A 22,891-nucleotide genomic window follows, 5' to 3' on the forward strand; every position below is an offset into this window, starting at 1 on the left:
TCGTTCTAGTCCCGCACATTATGACAACAACATCCTCCGGTATCTCGAACGAGCGCCCGTAGCAGCAGCTGTAGCTGGAAGTTAGGTTCGTGAGTGTTGTGCTCTCCACGCTCTCCCCCCCCCCCCTCCGCTCGCGTGTCCTCCCGTTAGTACTGTGCTGGGCTGGAAGTTAGCTACGGCCGACACTCGTAGCAGCTGCTACAAGCATCCGTAGCTAACTTCAAGCTCCAGCAGCTACAACCGGAGCTCGTAGCAGCTGCTACAAGCATCCGTAGCTAACTTCAAGCTCCAGCAGCTACAACCGGAGCTCGTAGCAGCTGCTACAAGCATCCGTAGCTAACTTCAAGCTACAGCAGCTACAACCGGAGCTCGTAGCAGCTGCTACAAACATCCGTAGCTAACTTCAAGCTCCAGCAGCTACAACCGGAGGTCGTAGCAGCTGCTGCAAACATCCGTAGCTAACTTCAAGCTCCAGCAGCTACAACCGGAGCTCGTAGCAGCTGCTGCAAACATCCGTAGCTAACTTCAAGCTCCAGCAGCTACAACCGGAGCTCGTAGCAGCTGCTGTAAACATCCGTAGCTAACTTCAAGCTCCAGCAGCTACAACCGGAGCTCGTAGCAGCTGCTGCAAACATCCGTAGCTAACTTCAAGCTCCAGCAGCTACAACCGGAGCTCGTAGCAGCTACTACAAACATCCGTAGCTAACTTCAAGCTCCAGCAGCTACAACCGGAGGTCGTAGCAGCTACTACAAACATCCGTAGCTAACTTAAAGCGCCAGCTGCTACAAACATCCGTAGCTAACTTCAAGCTCCAGCAGCTACTACCGACACTCATAGCAGCTACTACCGACACTCATAGCAGCTACTACCGGGGCTCGTAGTAGATACTACGGCCCCTCGAGTGGGGGGGGGGGGGGGGGGGGGGAGAGAGCGTGGAGAGCACAACACTCACGAACCTGCCGTGCGTTCACCGTTCACCGTGGACTCGCCAGCCGTCCTCGATTAATGAAAACTCCTGTAAAGTCTCTACCTATCCCCCACCACTACATACTAGCCCCCCAACCCCTCGCACACACGGCACAACATGCTAACGGCAGTAGCCTCCACACAAAATGTCTAAAAGAAGCAAATACCAGAATTATAAAAAAAAAAATACTTACATTTCCCTCGTCTTCAGTGTTGCAACGGAGAGATGGCACCGACCCCTCTTTCAATAACAACCTTTTTAGAGAATCCGGCGTTATATTGGCCCAGGTTGATAAAACAGTCCGATTCAAAGTGGTGGCAGGAACGTTGCCATCATATATGAACTCAATCCATCTCAATCTTGTGTCTTCTGAAGCTGGAGTCCCATGAAGACATGTTTGCAGCCGACCACTGAGCATCTCGGTTTTCGATTTCGATTCATGCTGCTAGTTAGCTTATCCAAGTGTTTCCAAGGCTTGCAAGAATGAAATGGCTGCCGGACACGATAGACTTTCTAAAAAGTGGGTGGGTCCATCTATGGGTGGGTCGAGTGGTAGTGGGGGAGTGCATAGAGCTATGGGGGCATGGGCATGTTGCGACTATGATGTCTATTTCGGTCGTAATTCCATTGGACGCACTCTAGCACACAGTTTCTGAAATAGAGGAACCACAACAAATCGCTGGAGTTGTTTTTTTCCAGAGTTTTTGGGACGGTAGACATGCCAGATACCCAAATTAATGTGTAGAAGCACTACAAAAGTGGAATTTTCATAATATGTCCCCTTTAAACCAGCAGACGATCAGCTGATCGTGGGCGTTCCTAATTTCAGGAGCGCTCAATGGAGGTCCTTACCTGCTCAGTGATCAGCTGATTGTGGGTGTACCTCAATATCAATCAGGTCGGGCGCAGTCTCAGTCAGCCAGTCATTCAGCAGCTGCCAAACTTTAAAAATCCCTTCTCCTCTCTTCCTCAGTCAGCCATCATTCAGCGACTCGTGCAACCCCTCCTCCACCCCATTCTCCTCCAGTCGAGGATATTCACCTCATCCGGATCCCGACCTCAACTGATCATGGATCATGTCAACGGATTGAGGATTATAGCGGCACCCCATCATGGTGGCAGCTGATCACAGACTAAATCGACAAGGCGGCCTGACAATATACACATTGCTCGTAGCATCCATTGCACTTCTGTCCATCCTGGAAGAGGGATCCCTCGCATGCAGCTCTTCCTGAGGTTTCTACTTTTTCCCTGTCAAGGTTTTTGTAGTTTTTCCTTACCCTTGTGAGGGTTGAGGGCAGAGGATGTCACACTCAGCGAGTCCAATAGGACAAAGTAGCATTAAGATGTGCCTTGTAAACATACGTTCAACAGATAAAACCACCACCAGTGTCTAGACCCCGGGGGGTATTCCTGTTCGATGTTCTGCTCCACCCCCTTCTAAACCTGATGACATCTCACAGGGGTCTAAAATGCCAAATAAATATTGGTAAATTGGAAATCAAGTCTCTCCTTATTGAAATATCAGATCAGACATGTTGGACCATTGTTTCATTCATCAGCTTCTTCTCTGTGTGTTGGTCACTGAGCAGGTTTGTGTAATTAAACACTGTTTAAAGTAGGGATGGCTCCTGATGTCACTTCCTGTTTGTTTCTATACTTATCAACTGTCCAACGTGTTTCAATAAGAATGAGTCTTATTTTGAAAACCTGAGGAGGACGAGTGCTCGGCCTCAGTCCACATGTTATTTAGTGACACTTTCTTAGTGATCAGGAGCAGGTGAGTGCAGGTGAATGGAGTTGATGAGGTGGACGTGACTGACAGGCTGGGTGAGTGACAGATGACTGAGGGACAGTGAGCAGAGCAGAACTGAGACAATTTAAATAAATAATGACCCTATAAGAAAGAAAGTCTGAAAAGTGAAGAAGGATTTAAAGACCTCAGAGTCTCCAGTCGACAGTTTGGACTCTCCAGTCCAGAACACAGCAGCTTCACTCCTGAGTCCTGCAGGTTGTTGAAGCTCAGATCCAGTTCTCTCAGATGAGAGGGGTTTGACCTCAGAGCTGAAGCCAGAGAAGAACAGCTGATCTCTGACAGACTGCACCTCAACAACCTGGATAAAGAATAAAACTTAACTGTAAATTAAACTGAGTTCATGTGTGAAAATAACAGACACATATTCATGTCAGCACAGACTCATAACATGGAAGATAAATATGAAATCAGACATGTTGGACTAAAAACGAGTCCTGATTCAGTACAAATAGATTATTTGGACCCGGTCTCTGTCCTGCAGATCAGTTTAGGAAATCTAGAACTAAACTCAGTGTTTTAACAAGTAGCTGAATATTTAAAATGTCACAGATTAATTAATGAGTGAATTCAAGTTATGAATGAAGAGGATTTATGTTAAACATAATTAAATGAGATAAATTGTGTATAAATGCTGTTTATAGATATGAGATCTACAAAAGTCAGTCAGTGAACTGACCTCAGTCTCCAGTCGACAGGTTGGACTCTGTAGAAAACCACACAGCTCCTTCACTCCTGAGTCCTGCAGCTTGTTTCCACTCAGATCCAGTTCTCTCAGATGAGAGGGGTTTGGCCTCAGAGCTGAAGCCAGAGAAAAACAGTTGATCTCTGACAGACTGCAGTCCTTCAACCTGGATAAAGAAATATGAATATTAGAATGTGTCCATCTGTTGTTGTGGATCGTCATCATGTCAACACAGACTCTCAACATGCTGCTGACCTCAGTCCAGTCTGTGACCTGAAGATAAATATCAGATCAGACATGTTGGACCATTGTTTCATTCATCAGCTTCTTCTCTGTGTGTTGGTCACTGAACAGGTTTGTGTAATTAAACACTGTTTAAAGTATGGATGGCTCCTGATGTCACTTCCTGTTTGTTTCTATACTTATCAACTGTCCAACGTGTTTCAATAAGAATGTGTCTTATTTTGAAAACCTGAGGAGGACGAGTGCTCGGCCTCAGTCCACATGTTATTTACTGACACTTTCTTAGTGACCAGGAGCAGGTGAGTGCAGGTGAATGGAGTTGATGAGGTGGACGTGACGGACAGGCTGGGTGATTGACAGATGACTGAGGGACAGTGAGCAGAGCAGAACTGAGACAATTTAAATAAATAATGACCCAATAAGAAAGAAAGACTGAAAAGTGAAGAAGGATTTAAGGACCTCAGAGTCTCCAGTCGACAGTTTGGACTCTCCAGTCCAGAACACAGCAGCTTCACTCCTGAATCCTGCAGGTTGTTTCTACTCAGATCCAGTTCTCTCAGATGTGAGGGGTCTGACTTCAGAGCTGACGCCACGACTTCACAGTGAGTCTCTGAGAGTCGACAACCACTGAGTCTGTAATTAAAGAAAATATCAAATCTGTGAGAATTAAATTAGAAAACACACTATTCATACAAAAGTTGATCATGTGACCCTCACCCTGGTAAATCCCCTCTTTGTTAAAACTCCTCAAGAGAATCCTTTCAGATTTGGTTCAAGCGTTCATTCAGACTGACAGAGGAACTCATTAGATTCAGGTGGTCAAGGGTCAAGGTCACAGAACATGTTCATGGCCTCTTGAACATGATATCTCAAGTTTGTCTTCAGGGGAATTTTTCACATTTTGATGGAAAGAGAAACCAATTACAGTTCAGTGGTCAAAGGTCAAAGATCACAGTGACCTCATATTATTGTGAAGTCAACATGTCAGGAACCTGGAGGGACGGACACTGCACTGGTTGGTGGTGGAGGACAAACGCAGAGTGGGAACTCTGGTTTGACAAGAAAGAAGAATAAACTATATTTCCTGCTTCTTCCAAAGCGGCTTACATTTTTAGTACACTCAACATTTATGAGGGGACATTTAGGGGTTCAGTATCTTGCCAAGGACACTTAGGCATGCAGATGGGAAAGAGTAGGATTCGAACCAGCAACCTTCTTGTTGCAGAGCACCCACTCTATCCCCTAGGCCACGCTCTCCCCCCTCTCTTCAGTTTAAAGGAACCGTCAGTGATTCTCAACCAAACACTGATTCATTGATCGTCTCCTCACACTGTGCTAGCTGTTTGATCATATATATATATATATATATATACACAGTATATACAATGACCCCTTGGACCCCACATGGTCGTATGTCTGAACCCTCAAACTACAGTGATCACATTGGATTTCACTCTCCACATCTGATCTAGTTGTTCTCACATGTACATGAGAATGTAAATGTACATAATAATAACTTTATTACACACACACACAAACACACACACACACACACACTCATCAATAAATTTAACTCTGATCTGCATGTCTTATGGTTTGTGGAGGAAGCTGGAGAACTGCAGCACCATGGTGCCCAAAACAATGAGGATCATTTAACACTGAGTGTATTTGAAGAACGACTCATCTCCACTGATTGAACATGTTATTGATCATGTCTGGACTCACCGAGCCTTCCTGCAGTTCCTCACAGCTGGGATCAGTCTCAGTCGACCCTGGTCTGATGTTTTGAACTTCTTCAGGTCCAACTCATCCAGAACCTCCTCTGACATCTGCAGCATGTAGGCCAGAGCTGAGCAGTGGATCTCAGAGAGTTCCTTTGATCTGTTCTCTGACGTCAGGAACTGTTTCATCTGCTGATAAACTGAGTGGTCGTTCATCTCAGTCAGACAGTGGAAGATGTTGATGGTTCTGTCTGGAGAAATGTCATCACTCTGCATCTCCTTCAGGTTGTTGATGACTCTCTGGATGATCTCTGGATTGTTCCCTGTCTGACCCAGCAGGCCTCCTAAGACTCTCTGGTTGGACTCCAGACTGAGGCCGTGAAGGAAGCGAACAAACAGGTCCAGATGACCATTTGTACTGGTGAGGGATTTCTTCATGGTTCTGTTCAGGAGGTCATTCAGGGAGAAGGTACTGTCTGTGTACCCATAATGTCCCAAGAAGTTGTTGAGTTCTTCTGTGTTCCTCTCGGTGTAACAGTGGAACATGTAGACTGCAGCCAGAAACTCCTGAACGCTCAGATGAACAAAGCAGTAGACTGATTTCTGGAAGATCACACACTCTCTTCTGAAGATCTCAGTACAAACTCCTGAGTACACCGAGGCCTCTGTGACATTAAGACCACACTGCTCCAGGTCTTCTTGGTAGAACATGATGTTTCCTTTCCTCAGATGTTTAAGTGCCAGCCTCCCCAGCTTCAGGAGAACGTCCCTGTCAGCCTCCGTCAGCTGCTGTGGAGTCGTCTCATGTCCCTCACCGTACTTGTTGTTCTTCCTCTTTGTCTGAACCAGCAGGAAGTGTGAGTACAGGTCAGTCAGGGTCTTGGGCAGCTCTCCTCTCTGGTCTGTGGTCAACATGTGCTCCAGAACTGTAGCACTGATCCAGCAGAAGACTGGGATTTGACACATGATGTGGAGGCTCCTGGACGTCTTGATGTGTGAGATGATTCTGCTGCACAGCTCTTCATCACTGAATCTCCTCCTGAAGTACTCCTCCTTCTGGGCCTCAGTGAAGCCTCGTACTTCTGTGACCCTGTCCAGACATGTAGGAGGGATCTGATTGGCCGCCGCAGGTCCAGAGAAGGTCTGCTTTCATCCAGGCCGTCAAAGATGAACAAAGGTTTACAGACAGCGAGCGTCTCTGCCGTGAGCTTCTGTAACGCTGGATGGAAAACATGGAGCAGCGTGAGAAGACTGTGCTGCTGGTCCTTCACCAGGTTCAGCTCCCTGAACGAAAGCACAGCCAGCAGACCCACATCCTGGTTCTCTAAACCCTCTGCCCAGTCCAGAGTGAACTTCTGCACCGAGAAGGTTTTTCCAACGCCAGCGACTCCGTTGGTCAGGACGATTCTGATGCTGCTCTGCTGGTCAGTGGAGGCTTTAAAGATGTCGTGGACCTTGATGGGAGTGTCCTGGAGGATCTTCATCTTGGAAGCCGTCTCAAGCTGCCTCACCTCATGTTGAGTATTAACCTCTTCACTCTGTCCCTCTGTGATGTAGAGCTCAGTGTAGATCCTGTTGAGGAGGGTTCTACTTCCTGTTTCATCACTTCCTTCAGTCACATGTTCACATCTCCTCCTCACACTGAGCTTATGTTCATCTGAAACCTCCTGCAGACCACGATCTGCTGAAAGACAAGAAACAATGTGAGAGACAGAGAATCTGAGAATCTGCTGATTGTTTTCATCAGATACAGAAAAACTACAGAAAATAAAAGCTTTTTAACTTTGTGCTTTTCTAACGATGTTAAATGTTGATGCTGTATGAAGGAACAAAATAAAACCACATGTGCTGTTGTCAGAAGTGAAGACATCAGCAGACACATGTACAGTGCTGCTCTGACCGGCTGTCTGACCTCCAGCTCCTGTTCTGGATCTTTTTCCACACTGGGGACAGGAGGAGTCTCCTGAAGAGCCAGACTGGTCCCAGTATGAGGTGATGCACTGTCTGCAGAACCAGTGTCCACAGCTGGTGGAGACTGGATCCTTCAGGACGTCCTGACACGAAGCACAGCAGGACGACTGCTCCTCCTCAGAAACATGACTCCTCTTCCTCTCCCTGTGAAGACATGTCCTGATAACTCACATGTCACAGTCACAGGTTGTCGTCACTTCTGTCAAGGAGGTTTTGTTTTCACCCAGTATGTTTGTGTGTTGGTTCGTTCGTTAGTGGGATTATAAAAAACAACAGATTACCAGTGAACTTGGTGGAAGGCTGTGGTCTGTGAACCAGATGGGGGGGGGGGGGGGGTCCTCTTTCACAGACATGTTCAGAGGACTGATGTTTACCAGTGTGTGGAATTTGGTGCAGATCCAAATCAACATGAGTCTCTAGTGGATTTCAAAGTGGTTTCATAAGGAGCGTGTTGGTTCTTGGTGGAGGTCTGAGCTCTTTGAGTGATTCTGAGAGATTAGTCACCAACTTCAATGAAGCTGTGTCCTAATGCAGGGGCCACACTAGAGGAAACTAGATCCTCTTCAGAGCAGGTCCCAGTAGAAACAGTCTCTTACTCTGTGGGTGAGGGTCCAGGTTCATTACTGAAGTTTGGAGGAAGACCTCCTTTGGACCAGTCACTCTTCAGAGACAGACAGCTGGACCCTGGAGACTCTGCTCTCAGTCTGTGGTCCTGATCTCTGCAAACACAAACATGTTTTTATTCAGAACACATCATTCACTGGTTCATTCTATGAGGATTCAGTTTGGAGCTTCACATGTTTGTAGCAGGTCTCTTACTTTGTGGTTAAGGGTCCAACTTGCTCTGAAGTGTCCTCGTCCATGTTGCACCGGCTGCGGCTCAGTTGTGGTTCAGGCCACGCTGCTCTTCTAGATATTAAAGGTCTGGTCTATTTCCTACTGGTTCTGCGCTCAGTTTACAGCAGAACACAGTGAAATGATCTTTCACACCAGTTTCAAGGTTTATCTGTTGAAAACGTCACAAACACAAATATTTAAAACACTTCCTGTAGCCTACCCATTTCAAAATAAAAGCACTCCAGCGTTTCTGTCGCCTGAAATTATTGATTTATTTTTTTAATGTTTTATTGTGAAATAGAAGCAGGGCTTCATAGTTTGTAGTACTGGTATTTATTTGAGTACATAGGACTTCTTATATACAAGAAAATACACATCAGTGTCACGACTTCAGGAAAGGAGATGGACCCAGTAGCAGAGGTATATAACAAAAGGTGTATTTAATACAAAAAGAGATTTTAACTTAACAAAACGCAAAACAAACACTAAAGGAATTGAAACACTGAAAAGACATGAACTGGAACAAGAAGACAAAACCACAAGTCTTACTAGACTCAGGAAAAACAGCAACATGGAACACAGCAAGAACCGCAACATGGAACAAGGCTTGAAAAACAGACAACCCGACAGAGGACAAGGGGAAAGACAGACAGGGAAGGCAGGGGTAATTGGCCACAGGTGCAACACATGAGGAGTTAGAAACACATTCACCAAGACAGGAAGTGAAGACAGAAACCACCCACAAGGAACAGAGACTACAAAATAAAACAGGAAACAGAAAACACAGAGACAGAAATACACAAACTAAACTGACAGAACCTGGCAATCAGAAACCTCAGGAAGGACTCTCTTCAGGAATCGGGACAAACAAGTTCATAAACACACCCAAGGACACACACACAGACACACACACACACAGACACACACACACACACACATACACAAACACACACACACACTCAGGTGACTGTAACATATGATTGTGAAAACGCGTTGTGTTATTAAGCACTTGATGAACAGATGAAGATAAAAAGTTAAACTGTGAGTTAACTCTGTTAATTAGTCCTTTGAAGCTCTTTGATCCAGACCTGCTGTTCACATCTGTCTCTGGGATCCGATCACATGACGTCTGTCACCAGGTGTGAACTGACAAACGAGTCATGTGATCAGCAGACGGATGTTAACAGCAGGTGTGAGAGTGAGACAGTGAAACTTTCAGAAAGTTGTGTTCACACTCACCTGCTCACTTTCCTTCCTTCTGCTCGTCCAGGTGAAAATGGAGTCTGACCGCTCCCTGTTCTCAGGCTCCTCCTCCCTCTGGAACCAGTTCACTCTTGAAAACATCCAGTTCATGAAGATGAACATGTCATTTCATGTCAGCAAAGAGCCAGAGTACCTGGCTGCAGACAACATGGTTTTCCCATCAAGTCTAAACTGGATGAACTAGAATTCCACCATAGAAACTACTTTCTATGAAAACAAGAAATAAAACTGATGTGAGTGTAAATTATATTTCACAGAAAACTTGACCAAAGCCTTGATCATCTTTTCATTGGATTTATTTGACATGTAAGTTGTGATTTAGTGTTTTATTCACATACAGTATAAAACAAGTTGAGAGAGAGAGAGCTGACCTGTGCTGCCCCCTGGTGTTCACACGTTTTTTTTCTGCAGTGAAACAACAGAGTTTAAAAAGTTTTTTCGTCTGTTTTATTGATTTTATTGATCTAGATGTTTTACATTGTTAGTTTCTAAATTATAACAACTAAACTTGTTCTATTTTAACTTTCTACCTCTTATCAAATGTCTTTAAATAAAATGTTATTAAAGTATATAGTAATAGTTATTTTAATTCCATTTATAACATTTCTCAGGTTGAAAAGCACCAAACTGGATAAGATATTTAAATATCAGCTATTTTAACTTTATATTTTCATGTGTTAAATGTTTTTTTATCTATCTGAGAAATGACTGCACTTTGTTTTACAAAGATCATAAAGTTTATTACATTTCTTTAAATGCAGATTACGTCATGCTTTTATTTTGACACCAAAACAAACCGAAGAGCGACTTTACAAAAACGATCGTCGTCACGGTCGTGATGTCATCGGTCGCATCACAGCACGCCACGAGTTCAGATGAGACAGGAAGTCTGTTCACCACGAGGGCGGCTGATTTAAAAACATCTTCTGTAACGGCGTATCGTACAAAACGGGTTTATTCATGTGCGCTGATGAACATTCACGACACTTTCTGTGTTACACATTTCTACGTTTTTCCAGAAGCTTCTTTTCGTCCTCACGGCTCCAAACTGAGTCGTCTTCACTTTACACCGAACATGTTCACGTCAGAGATCAACAAACGTTCAGACAAACATCGGACCAATGACTCGGCTGCGTACCACAACGTGTTCGGGCCAAAAACATCTGAGAAACTTCAAGAGCGACGTTGTAATACCAAGAGAATAAAGAAGTCGAAACTCAATCAAATTTAAGTCGTAATATCACAAGAATAAAGTCGTAGAGACACAGAAACAATTTCACAAGAATAAAGTCGTAGAGACACAGAAACAATTTCACAAGAATAAAGTCGTAATATCACAATGACGTTGGAATATCGTGAGGATAAATTCAGACTTTCTTCTCAATCGCGACTTTAATCTCACAACATTACGACTTAAAAATGCAGCTGATGTTACGTCGTAGCTACGAACATGAGAACGACCGAAGAGATGAAGAGTGAAGAGCAGCTGTGGTAAAACAACAGAGTCAATAAAACCATCATGTTCAGGTTTCTCTATTCACGCTGCGGACACAACCACGACCAATCACACGCCTGCGTTTATAAAACAAGAACACAACATACAAACTAATTTCTACTGAAACAAAACAAGGAAAAACTTCCAGATACTTCACTCAGTACACGTACATGTAGTGCACGTGTACTCTGGTGTACTCCCTCAAATCAAACCAGACATAACGATCACAACATCAACAACTAAATTATCAACCATGTGTCACATGACGTGGAAATGATGCCGACATAGATAAAGATGTAAATAAAGATGGACGACACGTCTCCACTTCCTGCTGTTCTAATAAAAACGAAGCCAAGTATCTCAAATACAAACGCTGCCATCTTGTGGTGATGACATCACTTGTGCAGCAGTGATCGTGGAGTAGAGGCGTGGTTTTAAAGTCCCGCCTAAATCTGCACTCGACCAATCACAAGGCGATTTCATCTGTCAATCATGACATGATCATATAAAGACAGGCTGAGACGTCGTGATGACAGCTGAGACTGGCTTCTGATTGGTCGAGCTGATGTATCATCAGCACCACGATCACGAATGACTGCAAATTATGTTTAAACCACAAGATGGCAGCGTTTGTATTCAAAATATGTTGTGTTCATTTCTGGAGGAAGTGGAGATGTGTCATCATCTTTGTTTATAATCTATGATTCTTAATATCACAGATTCACGTCACTAAACATGTTTCACTTCCTGTTTGGACGTGAAAACAACCAGAGGACGGACGTGACGTGAATCAGACCCTCGGAGCAGAGACGAAGGTTTTCAGCGACGCTACACGAGTCGACACCGAACACAGAGAAGAATCAACCATTTAATGAAGCTCTCATTCCAAGACACACATCAACCTGTACAGCAAACACACACTTACACAAACACAAGAGAAACGCACACACTCACCAACCAATCGCCGAACTAAACGAGTTCTGAATTCTTTATTGCACTTGAACATGAAAAGTCCATTAGGACCAGATCTTTCCTGCTGATGTTCTCCATCGTTTCATTTGTGCTTCCTGTGAAGACGAGCGCTCAGTGTGTCAGCGTGTTCCTGATTCTGTTTTCTTTACATTCATGTTCTAATAAATAAAACCCACACTGAAACAAACAAAGAGGCCGAGTCGTGTTTATCATGAAGTCGTGTTTACACAGGATTACTGCCTGGAGCTGTGGGTTTACTGTAGAGACCAGTAACTGTACAGTGTTCACCAGAACAACACTGAAGCTGCTTTCATACATGAACTGAACCACGTGTTCCTCACGTGTTCCTGGCGTGTTTCAGTTTTATCTGTTTCTTTGTGAAAAAGACAAAGGACTTGGATTCCACACACAAACACAAACACACACACACACACACATTCATACACTCGACCTGACTGTCGGTAACCTGTTCCTGTAAACACAATCCAATCAACACTCTCTCTCTCTCTGAATTAAATCAACTGATAAAGAATCATAAATAAATGTATTGATCTGCTGTCAGGCTGTTTATATTGAGACATATTGATCAGATGTAGAATTTCATTATGATCACAAGCTTTTCCTTATAAGTGGGTTAGGGTTTGTATAAAACGTCCTCGGGTCAGTTTTCTATTAAATATGGTAAAATGTTTATGAAACAGTTTCCTCAGAGACTTAAAGATGCTCTGCTCTTCATCGACTCTTCTTCATACTGTAAATGTCTCATTCACTTTTCTTCTGCTGGTTTCCATTATGTCAAACTGGTGATTTTGTTCTTTTACCTGCACCAAGGACGAGATGTTTCCACCAGTTTGTTTGAAGAGGAAAGAAAAGCTGAGTCATGATTCCAGTGAAGTCGGTGGAAGGATGTTTATTGAGCATTAAAGCAGAGACAAGTAGAAACAGAACTTTTCTCTCTGAGATGTTTTTCTTCTCGTTACATCTGGTTTGTCACAGAGGAAATGATCCATGTGTTTGACTCATAGACTGAATATAAAGGCTTTGACTGGGATGTGCTGCTGTTATACTGCAGCGCCACCTGTGGGTCAAAAGTAGAAAAGCCACCACCGCTCTGCACCTGATGCAGAAATGAAAACGTCCCATTTTTAAGTCCAGAGTTTTGATCTTTTGTGTCAAAGACAAAACTCTGATTTTAAACTCAAAGTGATTTCAATGTGTTGAGCTTTGTGTTGAACTAAATCAATGTGTGACGTGAATCCAGGAACTTTAAGATCATAAACAAACATATACACAGAATGTGGTTCTACACACATGGAGACACACTGAGGGACAAAGGTGGACAATAATAAAGACAAACTTAAACACACTGTATGTGACTCTTTATAGAGGGTTTATATATTCTGCTTGTGTTGTGTCATTTCAATAAACACATTCTTCATGTGAATAAACACATCGGGGCAGGAAGGTTGCTGGTTTGAATCCGGTTCAGATGGGGTCTTCCTGTGTGGAGTCTGCATGTTCTCCCCGTGTTTTCTCCAGGTGCTCCGGCTTCATCTCACAAACACATGCAGATTAGGGGTTGTGTAGATTGGAGACTACACACAAGCTGCTGCTGCTTCAGCCTCTGGATCCTCAGGACACAGCTCAGCCTCCGTCCACACACACTGTCCTCTTCACACTGTCCTCTTCACACTCAGCTCCACCTGTTGAGAGAAGAAGACATCAGTGTCACAGAGACTCACTTCATCAGCTGTGAGTCAGTGATGCAGCTCATCCAGTAGAAAGAGCAGCAGGGACTTCAGTCCTGTTCAGAGGTGGAGCAGCTTCCTCTCTGCTTCATGTTCACGTGTTGGAATGAACACGCTAAGAGCTCAGTGTGTGTCCTCTGCATGTCAAAGTGCAGAGTGGACACCTGAGAGGTGGATTTACTGCTGTTACAGGTGAAGCCATGTTTCACTGTGTGTTGATGAACATCTGCTTCTGACAAACTGGGACCAGAGGAGACAGATGGACCTCAGCAGAGGTTCTGCTCTGTATAAAGAGCTCCTGGTTACCATGTGATGAGGAGAGGCTTCAGTCCCACTGATCTCAGAGCTGTGACAAAGATCCACCTGATCAGTTCTTCACTGATGAAGTGAGAGGACAAACTGTCTCAGATCAGATGAAGACGACACCGTCTCTGTCCCTCGTGTGAGGCTGTCAGCTGTGGTCCAGCTTCACTTCCTGTTCACATGAAAACAACTGTCGTCTTCACGTCAACTCAATCACATGATCCCAAGCAGCTTGTGGCTCGTCTGATTGGCCGACTGTTGTCTCTCTGTCCAATCCTGATGTCTGTCCTCATTGTCCTCTCACAGCTTCACTGAGGAAACACTGAGGCCTGAACTATGAAGACACTTCAACATGTCCAGGAGATCTTTCTGAGATCAGCTCAACTGAACCTGACAGACACAGTCAGGCTGAGTGGTCACATGACGCTGGTTATCAACTCGTTAAGTTAACTCAGGTTTTCCTCATCGAGATCTGAGCGGCACATAAAAAGGGCGGGGTCTACTGTGTATGACCAATCACAGACATGGACAGTTTGACTGACAGAAGAGCCTCATATTTCACAACCAGGATCAAACTGTTCTATAATAAAAATCAGAGGAGAACAAACACATGATCCAGAATAAAAGAAACTCAGTCACAGCTGCTAAATGCAGGAAGAACATCTGGTAAAACATCTGGATCGTGTCAATGTGTAAGTTACAGCGCCCCCTGGTGGCATCTGGTCAAAATATATTACGTGACCACGACATAATAACGTGTGAACGAGATAAATAACTCGAGGCCACGAGATCTGAATCTGTTGTTTACTAACAAGACGAGTGGAAGAGAAGAAGACACACACTGTCTCACTGTCTCTGAGGACACACACTGTCTCTGAGGACACACACTGTCTCACTGTCTCTGAGGACACACACATGGACCTGTCTCCAGGAAGCTGAGGTCATCTGGTGTTTTGGGGACAGGATGAGTCTGGAGACATTGAGATGTTCTGGGTGAGTTAGAGATCAACTGAACCAACCAGACGTTGATTTAAACTTCCCTTATCCGTCCCTTTAAGGAGAGTGTGCACCACACAACAGTGTAGAGTCACTGTGGTCAGTGGGCGGAGCTTCTATACGGGTTGATCTCCAACTTAACCTGGAGCAGGTTTTTTTTTTTTTTTTTTTTTTTCTTCATTGTTTTTATTGCAGTTTTTTGTTTCCATTCAACAAACAAGCAATGTCTACAGAACTAGACACAAAACAAAACAAACACAAAACAAACATGACAGCTCTTACATGAAGGATGAACATATGGCATGATACAAGAGGTGGTGAATCTCACAGTACACGAATGTCGTTCAAGTCCACAGCAGTCCTTTTAATAGGGTGGAGGAAAGGTCTGGACCGATATAGTCCAAAAATGGGCGCCACACTCTGTAGAACTGATCTACACTGTGATGTATGACGTTGGTAAGATATTCTAAAGGGATCAGTTCAAAAATTATTTTGCGCCAACCACAGACAGAAGGGACCTTGTCACTGATCCACTGCAAAAGAATATTTTTCCTGGCTGCAAACGTCAAAATATTATACAATCTTTTGTTGACTGCTGTTTTCAAACAGTCACTTGGAAGACCTAGAATCAGGGATATGGGGTCCATTCCTATATTAATATGAAAAATTCTCTCTATTTCACTAATAACTTCAACCCAATAACTTTGAAGTTTATGACAAGACCAGAAACAATGAGTTAAAGTTCCCACATGAGTTTTACACTTGAGACACAGAGGGGAGAGAGAGCGGTTGAAGAAATGCCTGCGGTGAGGGGAAATATGTAATCTGTGTAAAATCTTAAATTGTATTTCTCTTGTCCGAGTGCAAATTGAAATATTTTTTGCAAGAGACCAAATGGTATCCCACTTGTCTTCATCTATGGTCACAGACAACTCCCTCTCCCACACACCTCTGACCCCCTGCGCACCAGTAGTAGAAAAACCATTAAGTACATGGTAAAATGAGCTCAGAGACACTTTCAATTGTTGATGAAACAGAATCCTCTCAACAGCAGATATTTCAGGGTGATCAATAAGGGTTGTGCTATGAGTGATATAATGCCGTATTTGCAAAAAGCGAAAGAAATCTTGTTTGGACAATTTGTATTTGTTAGTCAGCTGTTCAAATGACATAAGCGTATCAACTGACAATAGGTCACTGAGGGAATTAATATTCTTATTAGACCATTGTCGAAAACCAGGGTCCGAAGAACCTGGGGGAAAAGCAGGATTATTAATTACTGGGGTGAAAATGGATGTTATATTTGATCTTCCCTCAAGACGGCGGACAAGCCGCCATGCTTTTAGAGTGTTGATTGTTACAGGGTTTGCACAGAAAGCTTTGATTTCTTTAAAAGTATTAAAAAATAATAGATCACTTAGTTTGCACTGAGATAATGCTGTCTCAATATCCAACCAGATTGAAGTTTTACCCTTAGCCCAGTCGTTTACAAATCTTAAATGGGCACAAAGTTGGTAAATTTTGATATTAGGTAAGTCCAGGCCACCCATCGAGCTTGGTAGATGTAATACTGCCATCTTAAGTCTGGGTCTACGCTTGTTCCAGATAAAAGAGCTGAGCCACCCATTTATATCCTTCAACACCCTTTTAGAGAACAAAACAGGAATCATTTGGATAGGATACAATAACCTAGGCAGCACATTCATTTTGACCAGGGCAATGCGTCCTAGCCAGGAAACAGGAAGTGACATCCATCGCTCTAGGTCCTGCTTAATTTTACAAAATAAGGGTGCAAAGTTGGCTTTATATAATTGATCAAAGGATGGTGTAATGAAGATTCCTAAGTATACAAACCCATTGGGAGACCATTTGAAAGGAAATGAAGGTACAGTAGTTGGTATTGTTGAAAGGGTACCAAGGGGCATAGCCTCTGATTTAGCCAGGTTGATCTTATAACCAGAAAAACAACTGAATCTGTCAATCACATCAATAAGACCTGGTACAGATGTTTCAGGTTCGGTCAGAAGAATTAGAACATCATCAGCGTATAAAGTTATTTCATGACACAGCTGTCCAATCTCTAAACTGCGTATTATGGGTGTCACCCTTATGGCCTCAGCCAGTGGCTCTATGGCCAAAGCGAATAAGAGGGGCGATAGAGGGCAGCCCTGCATCACCCCTCTGTGAGTATTGAAGTATTCAGACCTGAGTCCATTAGTCAAGACTGCTGCCTGTGGTCTAGTATAGATAATCTTGACCCATTTAATAAAGTTCTCCCCCAAACCAAATTTACCCAGTGTATACAGTAAGAAAGACCATTCAATTCGGTCGAATGCCTTCTCTGCATCGAGAGAAAGCACCAGACCACTAATAGACTCCTGCTTAAAAGCTATGATAGCATTCAACAAACGTCTAACATTGCTAGCTGAATTCCGACCCCTTAAAAAACCTGTCTGATCTTCCTTTACCAGTATAGGCAAAAGATTTTCTAAACGAGAGGCCAAGATTTTAGAGAGCAGCTTCCTATCCACATTTAGGAGGGCTATGGGCCTGTAGGACCCGCAAGAGTCAGAACACTTCCCCTTCTTTAAAATTAAGGATATATTGGCCTCCTTCAGTGTCTGTGGAAATTCTCCTGTAGTGAAGGAGTGATTGAACATATCAAGAAGAGGATCTACAAGAATATTTTGGAACTGTTTATAAAATTCAGAAGCGAAGCCGTCAGGTCCTGGTGACTTTCCATTTTGTAATTTATTAATAGCTCCAAGCACTTCAGTTTTAGTTATGGAACTATTAAGGGCAGTATTATGCTCTTCTGATAAATTTGGCAACGTCAATTGAGCAAAGAAATTGTCCATTAGTTGCTCTCCCTCTGGAGCTTGTTCGGAAGAGTATAGGTTTTTGTAAAAATTCTTAAAACAGTTATTTATCAGTTTATTTTCATATACCTTATGGCCATCTTTATCAGATACAGCTGCAATAGTTTGGGACTCTGCACGCTTCTTAACATAATAGGCCAGACATTTGCCTGCTTTATCTCCGTGCTCATAAAACCTCTGTCTAGTATATTTCAATTTCTTCTCTGCATCCCTGGTAAGAAGGCAATTTAGAGCTGTTCTGATTGCCGTGATTTCTTGCCATAATGGTGGTGATGGAGAGGCAATATATGCTTTTTCCTTATCCGTCAATTCACTCTCTAAAGATTTTTGTTTCTCCTGTCTTTGGCGCTTTTTTGTTGCAGAGTACGAAATAATTAAACCTCTGGCATAAGCTTTGCATGTTTCCCACAAGACGGAGGCATTGCTGGCCGATGAAGTGTTGATTTCCAGAAATGCTTTAAGTTCAGTGGAGAAGTTGGAAGTAAATTCCTCATCTTTAAGGATAATGGTATTAAGTCTCCAGTGACGAGACCGATGTAATGCTGTTTTGAGATTAAAGTCTATAGTAACTCTTGCGTGGTCGGAAATAATTATACTGGTTATGTCGCATGATAAAACTGAATATAAGTCAGTTCTTGGCAGATCAATCCTGGTTTGACACTTATGTGGGGCGGAGAAAAATGTATATTGTTTATCAGAGGGGTGGGTGCATCTCCAAGCATCAATAAGCCCAAACTCCTCACATAGAGCATGGAGCGTGTTGGCCTGAGGAGAGGGGGGCGCGTTACTATGTGGAAATTTGTCAATAAGCGGATTTAATATTAAATTAAAATCACCGCCAACAATAACAGTGGAATTAGAAAGGAATGGAGCTAAGTCCAAAAACATTTTGGTAAGGAAGGTGACTGGGTGGTGTCGTCGCCAGGCTTTTAAACTTGACCTCGCCTCCGGCGATTGGACAAGCGTGTTTGTTGATCCAGGATTTGAGAAGGAATAATTAGACACTTATACATGAAGTTCTGGAAATTGAACATTTATTGTATTCACTGAAATACTTACAGAGAGTCTCTGGGGTTCTGCCGGACACGTCACCAGGTTCACTGGATCATGTCGAGAAGAAGCCCCGTTCAATCCTAAGTCCACAGTATATATAATCAGACACAGGGTGGGCACAGAGGCGGTTCTTTTTCTTTGAGGGAACTCATCTGGCCAGTTATTGGCCAGATGTATACTGTTTCCTCAAAGTGCAGTTTTTTGCAAGCACATCACTTTCAACTGACCAGGTGTCCCACCACTGTGGCCTTGGCAAACAGGGAGTCTGCCACAGTGGAGAGACCCAGCAGATAATACTTTTCCGGAGGATTTCATATCTTTTTCTCACCATATTTCATGAAGCACCTTATTGTATTAGTTCTGGCACGTCCTCTCTCTTTTCTGAGCATCCGTGCTTTCATTATTTCAAATCTCAAGATGAATTTCCATCACACACTTTTCTCCGAATTGTATTTTGGGTCAGATTGACATTCAGGTTGACACCTGCTCTTTCTGTGGTCGTGCTCTGGGCCTGACCCCGCGTCTGAGTCAAAAAGATTATACATCATTCTAACTAAAAGTAACTGTTGTAGCATTATTGATTATATGGATTATACAGCTAATATTTGTTCACAGGATATAGGTAAAATATAATCACAAAATACAGAGAAACATAGATATCTCAACAATCCCTCTGTTGACATGTGTTAATCACATGTCACTAAAATCAGGGTAAGGCTCCCAGCATTTCATCGGGCTATTGCATGAAGTATTAAGTTTAGGGGTTCTAACGACTGTTAGGGCTCCTGTGAGAGATATTGTGTCGGGAAAGTCAAAACCGTGTCCTGTAAGGGTCCATACATCACCATTTGGGGCTATGTGACTAATCATAATTGAGCATCAACTTATTGGGGAAGTCCGAAAGCAGGGGTCAGAATGACTGAGGGGACAGTCTGTAACGCAAGAGCAAAAGCATGGTCAATATCTGGTAAGTTGTCACCATCTGAGCAGAAATCATAAGAAACGCAGTCTCTTATGTCCCTTGTCTCCTCAGAGTGAGCTAGCAGGGGCAGTTGTAATGCACGTTCAGTGTCATTCTTTTGTATCGCAGAGTCTATGACACGGCTGCACAGGGCTCGAATGCAGGGAACACAACAACATCCGCAGATGGCGAACAGGGCTATGAACACTGCGACAGATAGTATGAAGGCCGAGACCAGTTTAGACCATTTGCCAAAGAAGTTAGACATAAAATCATCCCATGGTTTCACGCCAGAGTGTTCCTTCATTTCCACAGAGAGTGAACCATGGAGTGCTTTAGATAAGGTACCGTCTGGGGCTGTGTTGTTAGGGATGAACGTACAACATTGTGCACCTATCATAGCACATACACCCCCTCTCTCTGCTAAAAGGAAATCAACTGCTACACGATTTTGAAATGAAATCAAGGAGGTGGCAGACAGCTGTTCGTGTATCGCAGATACTGCGTCTCTGGTGAAATTGGACAAGCGTTGGATGTTATAGTGGAGATAGTTGATTGGGAGTAACTGGGAACATAGCACTAAGGATATACATGCTAAAAAATCATGCTGCAATGTTATTTGCCAGTTTATACTTATCTGGGACCCCCTTGGGAATTCCTATAGCATCCATGTACACCGGACTACTGGAGAATGCATCAACTGATCTGCGTGCCCTAGGGATGGCAGTTGGAGTCGGGGGGGACGTGGTGGAGCTTGGGGTTAGTGTCTTTTCGAACCATAGCAGAGGAAATACAATCACTAAAGTGATAATGGTCAAAAACAGTACTGTCCCCCTAAACCCACATAACCCAGGGTGTCTGAAAGGATGCCAAGGTCTTTGTCTTGGTTCCATTTTTCCTTATATTTTATTAAAACACATGCAGAGAAAATTAAACAGAAGAAACAAAATTAAACTTAACACTATCGATTCTGTTAAATGATTTAAAATGAATAGAAAAATTTAACACAAAAGGTAAAAATAAAACTAATACTGTGGACTCTGTTAAATGATTAAAATGAATAGTAAAATAGGAAATCAAAGTTAAAACTCCGGCGTCGGTTCACAGGTCCCGCCGAGAAGATCTTTATCAGTGTATGAGAGGAGGTGTGGTGTAGCTCTGAGAGGTTACTAGCACTTCAGGCTGTATCAGTTATAGTGTGTCCCAAGGTCTGTGTGCGTACTTGGGAAACTGGAGCGCTTTATCAGTGTGTGAGAGGGGGTGTGGTGTAGCTCTGAGAGGTTACTAGCACTTCAGGCTGTATCAGTAGTGTGCCTGGGGGAAGTGGCAGAGACCCAGCAGAACGCATCAGCACATCAGAACGCATCAAACAGCCGGCGTCTGTAGGACTTTATAACAGTAGGTCTTGGTTCTTCCTCCTCGAAAGTGCGCACGCGTAGTCCCTCCTCTTGGCATTTGGAATAAGGAAGTGAACAGGAGACACTCTCAAGGCCTTGACACAGCTGATGCCATGAGGGCCAAACTGTTGTTGTTGGAGAAAAGGTATTATTGTGTTCCTGCTATATCGGCTAAAATGTTCTGTTTGTACAGAAATTCGAAACAACTAAGCCAAAACAACGAAACAGAACTGTGACCCACATACATTCTAATTTCAAGATGACACAGTAGGAAGGAAAAGGTTATTTAGTTATGATTTGTATAAAGGCCTAATATCTGGCTCAAACTGCTCATGCTTCCACCCCCCCTTTAGTTGCAAATAGTTTCAGTCAGACCCCCACTATATAGAATTATTCAACCCTAACAATCCCTCTTTTCACACCATTTAATGGTGTGAACCACTTACTGGGGAGTTCATGTACCCCTCAACCGTCATCCCATCCAGTGCAAACCCGTCCTCATACATCATCATCATCGTCGCATCGTCATCTCCATCGTCCTCAGCTTCCTCAGCTTCAGCTCCACAGCATCCTTCATCAGAGCCGTGGCGATCTATTCAGCAATTTCAGAGTCTACATCCTTGTTGTGTCATGGTGCGTAGAGGTGGAGAGGGCACTGGTCACCCAGCCACCAGGGGCAGTTTGGAAAAAAAAAAAAATTATTTTAAGAACTTCCTATAGCAGTGCACACACATAACCCTCTCCTGCCAGTAGCAGATCCAGGGCCATTCGTTTATATGTGACCACACAGGGTACAGGAGCAAGCTGTTCAGATATCAGCTTCTGTCAGATCTGCTCCAGGAACAAAATTGTCAAGAATTGTCAGTGAGGCTTTTTTAATTTTAAGAGTCAGTGATCTGGATCTCAGCCTTGTAAAGATCCTTTCGTGGAATTGATACTCGCCTACAGGCCAGGTGTTTAAGCTTGCACTGTACAAGCCAGGCGCAGGGCGTAGTCGGTCAGGGTGGAGGAGGTGGAGTTGACACCGGATGGGAGTGGGTTGTGGAGACATGGAGCCCAGATCCCAGAGATTGAAAGGAAAACAAACTGAAAAGTGATTAATATGCTGCAGTGCGTAACTGAGTTTACAGTAAATTATATAAGCTTATATTTGAAAAGGAAAATAAACAAATAATCAAAACAAGACATACAGGTAGACCCATCTTTTTTGGTCAACAATTTCTTTACAATTTTGAGGAGTAATAGCCAAATAAGTGGACAGTAAAAAATAAAAGATTCAAAAAGTGGCAGAAAAGCGACAGAAATCTTTGGCATTTCATGAAATATTAAATGATTAACAAGCTGAATTTCAATAAGCAGCAAATTTAACAGCATTTGAGTATTTGTGTTCAAACCATTTTCCAAAAGTCATCGACTGCTTCATTACATCATAATTCAGAAGCTTTGACGTCAAACTGCCCTGTGGTAAAACAGGCATCACATACAAAGGACAAATGTGTGAGACAGCTGAAACAAAACAAAACAAAATTAATAAAAGTCATTGTGCCACACTTTCCTTTATGATAAAATAAAAACAAAAAGTAGAG

The 22,891-nt window shown here is 43.3% G+C and overlaps 1 protein-coding gene across 3 annotated transcripts in view; it reads right to left on the minus strand.

Annotated features, from left to right (window-relative positions):
• The window catches only part of LOC128450355 (NACHT, LRR and PYD domains-containing protein 12), a 143,896-nt gene that overhangs the window by 31,773 nt on the left and 89,232 nt on the right, over positions 1–22,891 (minus strand). The window contains exon 11 of one of the 3 annotated variants that reach the window (XM_053433775.1): positions 12,864–13,671. The exons of the other annotated variants lie outside the window; for them this stretch is intronic. The gene's annotated coding sequence lies outside the window, so the exon portion shown is untranslated. Of the gene's footprint in view, positions 1–12,863; positions 13,672–22,891 lie in introns of those variants that run through there. 3 annotated transcript variants of the gene reach the window in all.

Source organism: Pleuronectes platessa, chromosome 2 (genome assembly GCF_947347685.1).
Source record: "Pleuronectes platessa chromosome 2, fPlePla1.1, whole genome shotgun sequence".
Lineage (NCBI taxonomy): Eukaryota > Metazoa > Chordata > Actinopteri > Pleuronectiformes > Pleuronectidae > Pleuronectes > Pleuronectes platessa.